We start from the raw sequence: 10,239 nt of genomic DNA, 5'->3' as shown, positions 1-10,239 counted from the left end.
TATGGCTTCTGGGGGACGTGGCTTAACTGAGTTATTTCTTAAATGGTTACAACTGAGCTGTCTTGGCCTGGTAAAGTGTGTTGAAGGGATGCAAGGAAAATGAAAGATTAACAGCAATACACAATTTGTTGTAATGTATCAACACCACAATTAAATGCCAGTCACTGTGAATGTCCCTCTACGAGATGGGCCAACAAAGTGTGGTACACAAGCCTGTTGTAATGTAAGAGAACTGTGGCAAGAGTTTACTATGCGAGTACTACTCCTAAATATCTGCAGTGTGAAGTAAAAGTTTTTTTAGGAGGGCTGGGCAGTGACAGGGTGATACTTAGACTTAAATGTCCATGGGGCCCCCAAAATGCTAACGCCGGTCCGTGTTATATACCTTCTGTAAACAGGACTGCTTCTTTTATTTCTTGAATGGCCCTCATTTGTGTGTGTCTCAGAGCTTATTTGCTTATTTTACAGGAATATTAAGCTAAATTGCAGCCCTTTGCTCAAAGTATCCTTTTCTAATCCAAGAGGAATCGACAGTACCCTCCCCACACTTCAGTAAATGCAATACTACTTTACAAGCATTACAAGACAATAATATTTTCTGACTTTTCTCTAAATGTCACATACATATTTTATACATTTAAGTCACCTTAAAATGTCTTCTTCTTCTTCTTCTTTCTGCTTTTCCCAGTTAGGGGTCGCCACAGCGGAGCACCTGTCCACTCATGACTGGCAGTGGAGTTTTACAGTGTCGAGTTGCCAACCCGGCGCCCAACCTTCCTCAGAAGGCACACACATGCACGCAGTGTCCAATCCACCTACAGCATGTCTTTAGGATGTGGGAGGAAACCAGAGTACCCAGAGAAAACCCACGCGACCACAGGGAGGACATGTAGACTCCGCACAGAAGGCACCCCAGCCGAGGATCGAACCGGAGAACCTCTTGCTGTGAGGTGGCTACACTAACCGCTGCACCACCTTAAAATGTAAAGTAGTATAAACAACAAAGTCTAAGTTTAAAGCTTAGCATTTCAATACAGTGATGCTGCTTATGTAACTTTGTCAAAACAGGCGACAACTGCCTTTGAACCACTGATTGATCTAATTGCTCCGTTTTGCTATGAAAGGCATGGCTACATTGGAAGCAGCTGTGAATCCTCTTAAGTTCTCTTCCTGTCTGCAATAAAGATAATGGAAAACGGTTTCACACCTCCCTTGTTTTACAGAAGCTGCTGAGCTCCTGACATCAGCAGGACTAAATTACCCATATAAGACTGTAAGCAGTACCTGACTACAAAGTTTCTCAGTGTCTGTGGTATGTCATGCAGGTGTAGACAAATTCCTCTGCAGATTATGTGAGAAACTAAGCTTAAAAAAATGAGAGATCTTTCCCATGATTCCAAGGCAAGAAAATGAAAGTTTTATAAAGTACAAGCAGGTTTCTGGTACCTACACCATACTGTAAGGAAAAAAACAGACTAAGAGTTGAGTTAAACTGTAGCTGAAGGTGTAGTTTTCCTGTAAGAAAAGGAGGAGAAATGGCTTTTGCCTGTTTTGCAAGCAAAACTTCCACACTTTAAGTAACCTGTTAAGACACTTCTGTTTATCAGCCTGGCTGCACATAAAAACATCTATTATACCAGTAATTTTGTAGATATTTCTGTGCCAATTGACATACTGCCTACAATACATAAGTCTATTTCGGCTTTTAAGACATCTAACTTTGAATACGGAGAGTACTGCTGCTGTAACTGGAAATATTTCAGTTTTAGTTGCCAATGTTACTAGAAGAATGATGCTGCTAACAGAGTGGTAATATATTTTGTGATGGTGCTGGCAGATTGGGGATAAAAGTATCTTGTGCTATAGTCCAGGTAAGTGTTTTTATCAAACTCTTTTGTCATTTTGTTAGGACTTCTGTTTCACCAGAAATTTGGTAGTAGCTATTTTCAAGTTTTGAATTTGATTTTTACCAGTACACCAAGAGGGAGGAGAGAACAGCCAGCATGTACACGATAAGTGGCATTAGGTTACCAAATATTTATAAAAGTAGCATTACCACCAAATATAGAGATGCACTGTACTTCACAATATCTGGATCAATTCTTCTTTTAGGAGAGCTGGTGAAGGAATGAATTTTAAGCTTAATCTGTCTGCCAAGCAATAAGAACAGCATGCATGAGATTTCATTTTTAGATGTTAAATTACTGGTGGATACTAGTTAGCATTTGACTGTTATGTGTTAAATCTGTGGATATTAAAATCATTACTTCACTTTCACAGATGCCATCCTAGTCAATTTTAAATCTAATATTCCTGATGATCTTTTTTAAGGACTAATTTATACAAAGCAAGATCAAATTGATTAACAATTCTGTCTTAATGAAACTCTATTGCTAAATTATGCAACGAAAACAGAGGAAGAAAAACCTGTAATGAGATTTATCTATTTATTTCACATTTGTTGACCGGGAAAGTCTGACTGAGCCGAAGCCCTTTTTCAGCAGAGGCCCAGGGAGAAAAGCTCCAGTAAATACATATAGTAATCAATCAAACTTGTAGTAAATAATCAATGAACAAATATTATGCAACTGGCATTGGCATAAGCAGCAACATTACAGCAACAGCCATATTATACAAGAAGTAGTAAGTATATAAAAAAATTAACACAGGAGAAAAGATTTTTACAATTTATCTAAACAGGATATAGTACAAGTAAAGTGAAGAGAAAATGCCTAGATTAGAGAGGTGGGAGTAGAAATTTTCACGGAGGGTTAGAGCATTGGCAGATCCATTTCCTGTTAAAAGTATTCTTTTAGAATTTGTTTAAATTGTTTCGGATGCATGTTTGTTTGAATTTCATTGGGAAGTTTATTCCAATCAATAGAGGGATGGTAGCTGTGTAAGTTATGTACAGATTTTGATTTGGGCTTATAGATTTTTAAGAGGTCAAGGAAAGAGCTTTGGAGGTTTCTTGCAGGAGCATAGTGGGAGATAATAGAGTGTAAGGCTGGACAGAAGGATGGCTGGTAAAGAATTAAGTGGATGGTTTGGAGCTGGGAGAGGAGGAGGAGGAGGTGGGGAAATTTTAGCCAGTTTAGATATTTAAGAGAGAGACAGTGATGCGATCTATATGGTTGTTGGGTTGCAAATCTAGCTACTTTGTGATATGTAGTCTCAAGTCTTAAAAGCAGAGAGGAGTTTAGGTTAGTAAGATTTGTGAGCAGTATGTTAAACAGGGAAGAAAATAGGCATGAGTGAGGGCTATTCTAGCTTGCTGAGTACGAAATTTGTTATTTCTGTATAGTAGACCTAGTTTAAGGTGCGTTTTCCTGATACAATTATTAATATGGAAGCCGAATTTTAGTTGATCATCTATTGTGATGCCAAGGAGTTTTGAGCTAGGTTCAACTGCAACTGGAGTCTTGTTTAGTGAATGGATAGTAAAAGAAGTTTTTATGTGATTGATTGTTTTAGGGAGGAAGAGTAGTAGCTTTGTTTTTTTAGGGTTAAGGATGACTTGGTTGTTTGAGAGCCATGTTTCTACTGAGTTAAAGGAAAACTGGGTAGCTGTTAAGGGTTCAGTGGGAGTTTGCTATTGTTATGACTGTAGAGTCATCGGCGTATTGTATAACAGAGGAGAGAGGGCAGGAGGTATACAGCAGGTTTGTAAAGATGTTGAAGAGCAGTGGCCCTAGAATGGATCCTTGATGTACACCCATATGAATTGAAAGGGGAGTAGATAAAGCAGGGTCCCATTTTACAGATTGGCACCTGACTTTAAGGTAGCTTTCAAACCATGCCACTGTTGTGGGGGAGAAGTTTAGGTTAGACAGTTTATTTAGTAGTAGAGAGTGAGAAACAGTATCAAAGGCTTTTGAGAGATCAAGAAAGAGACAGGAAATACATTTTTGGTCATCTCTGGCCATGGAAATAGTATTTAGAAAGGATAGAAGTGCAGTATAGGTGCTGTGTTTTGGTCAAAAACCATGTTGTGTAGGAGTAAGAAGGTTTTCTTGGGTGAGGTGATCCATAACTTGGTTATGTATGCATTTTTTCCAGCACTTTTGACAGAGGAAAGAGGACGGCAATGTGTCTAAAGTTGGAGATTTCACTGAAGTTACTTCCTTTGTGGATAGGTAGGGTATAGAAATGTTTCCAGATGGATGGCACTTTGGATTCAGAGATTGAGCAGTTGATGATTACAGAGACAGGAAAGGCTACAGAGAGGGCAGCAATCTGAAGAAAGAAAGATGGGATGTTATCAGTAGACATTGAGCATGGTTTTAGTTTAGAGAGTAGGATCCGTATGTATGTTGTGGAGATGGGCTTGAGGGAGAAGAGTTTGGGAGGGGTAGTTGTTGAGGGATTTAGGTTTATGGGGTAAGTTTTAGTAGAGCTATTTGAGTTAAATAGTTTGTATATAGATTCAACAAAGTATGCATTGAAGGTATTGGCAGTTTCTACAGGTATTTTTTCTGGGGGTAGGGTTGGGTGAGGTTGGGTTTCCAGGGTGGAGTATGTGATTTATAGCATCCCAGAAATTTTGGGGGTCAGATTTTAGTGTTGTAGGGGGGTTAAAGTAGAATTATTTTTTGTCTTTGTTGATCAGTCTTTTGGCCAGATTTCTTTGTTCTTTATATCTTTGTAGGTCATTAGGGTCTTTTGTATGTAGCCATTTTTTCCAGGACCTATCTCTAGACTTCATGAGAGTTTTAGTGCTTTTAGTTAGCCAAGGAGATATTTTAGCTTTTGTCCTAATTTTACGATGTGGAGCTAGAGAGTTTATGATATCTAGAAGAGTAGTGTTAAAAGTAATGACTGCTTCATCTAGGGGGGAGCTGAGTAAGGAAGTCCCAGCATACTCTAGATAAGAGAGTGTTTAAGGTTTCAGGGTTAAAATTGGAGAGATTGTGTCTAGTGATATATCTATGTGGTCACTCATAGAATCAGGAAGAGTTTCAGGATGGTGATATTTGGAAGGGGTTGAGACAAGTATCCAATCAATGAGGGTATTAGTAGTGTGGGTATTGTTAGAGTGTGCAGGTGTGGTAATTAGCTGAGTAAATCCATATAAGTTAATATTATGTGGTGATCCTGGGTTATGTAGGGTTAGCCAATTGATGTTAATGTCACAGAGAAGGATTGTTTCATTTGGGGTGTTTAAGGAGAGATAGGAAAGAATATTTTCCAGTAGTGGAACGCTCTCCCCTGGTGGGATGTAGGTGGCTACTATTGTAATTGTAGTATAGTTGTTTAGTTTAAGGTTAACTGCCAGTGTTTCTGCTGGGGAGACATATGGGGTAGGATGTGTAATGGGAGAAATTGTAAGATTGCTAGTGTAGAGTATCGCAACCCCACCACCTTTTTCGTTTTTATGATCAAGGCGAATTATGTTATAACCAGGGGGGAGGATATTTTTATCTTGGTTATGGGGTTTAAGCCAGATTTTAGTTATTGTGATTATGTTTGGGGTATGATTAGCTATCCATGCATGAAACTGATTAACTTTGTTTAGAATGCTTCGGGCATTAATAGAGTAGAAGGAGATTTGTTTGTGAGGAGTTGTTTGTTGGCCAGGGGTAAGAGGAGTATTTCGGGTTGAGAGAAGATGCGAGTTTGGGCCTGGATTTGGGTGTATGTCACCTGCTGTTAGCATTGTAGGGGGGAAGCTTATAGTCTTTGATAAGAGAGGGTAGTAACGGATAATTGAATGGAATTTTTTTTTGAAAAAGTACTGGTAATTCTGAAAAAACAAACCCACCCAATTTGTTGACAAGTGAGCAGCTAACACAGATGCTCTTAGAAAAATATTTAATGAACAATGGGATCCATGCACAACCCCCTTTTTTCAATTTCTGTACATGGGTTTAGGGTATCACTTCAACAGTGCCAATCATCTACAGCCAAGGTTTACACAGATGGGTGGCTGTTCTAAAAAAATAATTTTATTTTTCAAAGAAAAATGTTTGACTATCAAGATCTTGTTTTTAGCATGGCAATGAATAGATATGTTAATTATAATTTTTGTATTTGCACCACTCAATAAATTGCATATACAGCTGTACAGAAATTTGCTGCGTTTTTTACATAAGCAAGAATAAACCCTCCTTTATTAAAAAAAACAAATAACCATACAAGAAATAAGAGGTAATAGCAAAAATATTAGTAATGCATTTTATAAATAATGATGGAACATGAATATTTAAATCCTAATGTTTGCAGGTTGTCAAAAAGAAAATCAGAAGAAGGGATATGAAAACTGTTTAAAAAATGAATTAGGATGACAATTTAAAATGAAATCCTATCAAGGTCCAATCCAAGTTCTAATATAAAATTCAGTTTAGTCCCATAGCCTACACTAAAAAGCTGAGTAAGTTAATGTACAATTAATTCTAATCACTACAATCAGTGGCTGTGTGTATATGCATATGTGAGATGGTGGCTTATTTTATTTGATTTCAAAAACTGGTGAATGGTGCAAAGAAACTGTAGAAAATATTTTCTTTCAGTAAACATAAGGCAAAGATGTAGAATGTGAAATGCCATACAAAATCTGCAGCTATTTAATTAGTAAAAATGCAGCAAATATGTGAAACAAGCCAAGTTGTATAGAACTATTTTTTATTAGAAATGCAGTACAGCTTTCAAAGTGAAACTATTTCACACTTGCTCACAAACACATGAACACACACATTATAGCAAAGCTTTGGGTTCTTTAGACTGCTACCTCCTGTCAAAAGCTATGTTAATTTATTTGGGATTAGAACTCTCCAGTTATCTAAGCACCTTTACTTTAGGAGAGGTTATCTGGGTTTAAAATTTTGACCAAGCACAAGGTAAAGGGTCAGGACCTCTTTATCTACTGAGTAGGGTGGAGATTTGCCTAAAAGGATTGTGCTAAGTAAATATTACCACTACTAACTCCTTCCAAGATGGCCATCTTGAATTTCTTTAAATAAACACATTTTTTTTCTTTAAGAACTCAGATCAGCAATTGATGCAGTCAGTCTGACTTTCCTCCTGGAGTGCCTGGTGAACTATTAACAAGTGTGGAAGCAATGAAGAAAATATTAATGTGGACTGTAGGCGAGAAGAGACATCTTCTGCTGCCCATTTTAAGTGATCTCCTTTCTTTAAATTTTGTTCATTTGTCTTTTGCAAATGTGAAATTGTCATAAAAGTCAGAACACGATAGGTAAGTTAACAGAAACAAAACTGGAAAGCAGAACCAAGCTGGATAAAAACGGCATGGACTGTTTTATTCATGGTAAGCGCTTTCAGCTAAGCAAATGCCCAGCCTTCATCAGACAAATGTCACTCCACACAGCTCTGTTTTTATATAAAAAAGTAATTCACATTAATTAATCATTAATAAACCAATCACCATCATGAATCAATTTAAAATGGTTACACCTATAATCATCATATTATAAAAACTTCCTTTCTTAATCTTGTTAGTCAGTGTAAAACAAATGTTTACTCAAGAAACACCTATTCATACAAAAAAAATATATAAAGTGTATATAATACAACAAAGTTACAAACTATAAACTAAATTTATAAGGGAAGTAGTGGCTAAGAACTGGAGCATCATACTAGAAGATAGAGCTCTAATTAAGGTTTTGGGTACATATCCAAAATACACATATCGAAGGGGTATCAACCTCAAAAACCTTGTTGAAATGGTCGTAGATAAACCAAAAGATAAAATAAAGGGTATGCAAAAATGTGGTATGTGCCCACAATGTAAATGTATTCACAATGAAAAGAAAGTGTACATTAACAGGAAAATTTATTTTATCAAGGGTAATTACAACTGTGATACACAGGGAGTTATATATGTAGCTTTATGTGAGAAATGTCCTTCCTTCTATATATAGGCAAAACAGACAGAAAAATAAAGAAAAGAATTTATGAACACCTGTATGCCATAGGTAGGAAGGACCTCACAAATGCACTTGCTAGGCACATTTTAGATTTCCCTGATCATTGTTTTGCATTTTGTGTGCTGCACCAGGTTAGAAATGATATAAGAGGAGGACCATGGCAGTTGTATCTGGAAGAGCAAGAGTTATTTTGGCAAATTAGAACATGTGCTCATCTCCCCCCAGGGTTAAATGATTTTGCATCCATAAAGTGTGTGCTTAAACTTAAAGCTCTTCTTAGGTAAATGCTATTTGGCAATTTGTATAGCATTTTACAGCAACTTTAATGTGAGACAGCTTTTCTTTGAATAATGTATTTATTTATTTTACTATCCTTAAGCATTCAGTTTTTTATGTTACTGTGTGTTTTTTTAATGTAGTTTGTAACTTTGTTGTATTATATACACTTTATATTTGGCTTTTTGTATGAATAGGTGTTTCTTGAGTAAACATTTGTTTTAAACTGACTAACAAGATTAAGAAAGGAAGTTTTTATAATATGATGATTATAGGTGTAACCATTTTAAATTGATTCATGATGGTGATTGGTTTATTAATGATTAATTAATGTGAATTACTTTTTTATACAAAAACAGAGCTGTGTGGAGTGACTTTTGTCTGATGAAGGCTGGGCATTTGCTTAGCTGAAAGCGCTTACCTTGAATAAAACAGTTTGTGCCGTTTTTATCCAGCTTGGTTCTGCTTTCCAGTTTTGTTTTTGGTTTAAACAGTTTGAGTGTATATTAGGTAAGTTAACAGCAGTGGTAGAACCAGACAGCTGTTAGACTGGGCTTATCCCATGCAATCTGTCTAATCAAAACCTTATATCTTCCACATCTAGAGTACATGTGTTTGTATAGTTAATTCTCAAACTGTATTCCCTAATTTAAAAATGTTGTAATGCCAACTCAAAATTATGTGGAAGTTGTTTACAATGGTAATGAGGGCAACAGCACAAGGCTGATGAATTACTACTGGCATCCACCTTTTGAACAAAAACTGCTTAGTTATAGTTACAGTAAGTTAAAAGTACAACTGGCTCATTTTTAAGAGTGTACAGTACTTGTGACCTTGGTGTACCAAACTGGTCTGGCTGGGGGCAGCATGTTACCATGTAACTGAAAAGGTTACTATTAGCCCCACCAGGAAAAATGCATATGTGAATGCTTATCAGTTTTAACAACTATAGAGTTACTGTTGGAAAGGCCCTGGAATGAGAGTGAGATGTATGAAATCCTGGGAAGTCACTGGTTATAGCTTTATTCTGTAGTAGTACAATGTGATCCTTATTTGGTTGCAGCAGGAATTTGTCAGAGCCCAAGGCAGCAGCTTTCATTTGCCATGTTGTTGAAGCTGTGTACCTTACATATATTGTTATTAGTGATATGGTTTGTATGGCCATTCTCTACAGAGTGTTCAAATCAAAACAATTTTCTGCCTTTTTACTTCACTAAAATTTCACATCTTGGAGTCAATACTGCTGCTGCTCTTTATTTTTTACTACAGTTCTGAGTATGTGATATTGAAGTCTGGCAATAGCCAGTTTGGTTTTACACTTTTTTTAAATGGCAGAAGCACTGCCTGTGAATGGAATATGCAATTTCATTACTAGTGGTTCTGAAGCAGTGAAAAGGAGTAAAGGCACCACATGGCAAAGCCAACTCATGGCTGAGGAATATAAAAATGAAACAGGTGTACCATCAAGCAGAAAGAGATCTTTGGCAACTGGAAAAAATAGGCAGGATTAAAACATGACACCACTGAGTAAAAACCCACTGGTTATACTGCTATGGGACTCTTCCTTAAAATAAGACAGCCAAGACCCACGCGTATTACACTCTTTTACAGAGAATGAATAAAATTAAGATGGATTTTACTGAACCTAATTTATAACATTTCTTTCCAGGAAATGAAACATCCACAGGTTGAAGTGTCCTCCTGGGAGAAAAAGTGATAAAACACAGTCATACTGACAGAACATTTGACCCACTCATGCTTATATCGGAATTCCTCAGTTGCAAACTACTGACACACAAGCAAGGCATCATACAAAACATGAAACATATCTGTAAGGTAAAATAAATTCAACAACAAAAAAAAAAGTTAAAGGAAATGATACAGAACACTACTGTACTATATATGACAGTCTTGAATATGGGCTGGTGACATTACTAATATACAAATTCAAGTTTACCAAGATAAACCAGTACCAGAATCCATGGCATCCTAAAGATGCAAATATAAAAAAGAAAAATCTATGGTACCCCTTGATGTCTCAGAAAATCTAGTATGCAAGCTATACTGGGTAAAAAGC

General features: G+C 36.7%; 1 protein-coding gene across 1 annotated transcript in view; it reads right to left on the bottom strand.

The window, feature by feature from the left end:
• The window catches only part of MMS19 (MMS19 homolog, cytosolic iron-sulfur assembly component), a 2,295,919-nt gene that overhangs the window by 575,741 nt on the left and 1,709,939 nt on the right, over nt 1–10,239 (bottom strand). The window lies entirely within an intron of this gene.

The sequence above is a fragment of the Protopterus annectens genome, chromosome 14.part0, assembly GCF_019279795.1.
Source record: "Protopterus annectens isolate FY-2018-M chromosome 14.part0, PAN1.0, whole genome shotgun sequence".
Classification (NCBI taxonomy): Eukaryota; Metazoa; Chordata; order Ceratodontiformes; family Protopteridae; genus Protopterus; species Protopterus annectens.
This window is presented reverse-complemented; position numbering and strand designations above follow the sequence as displayed.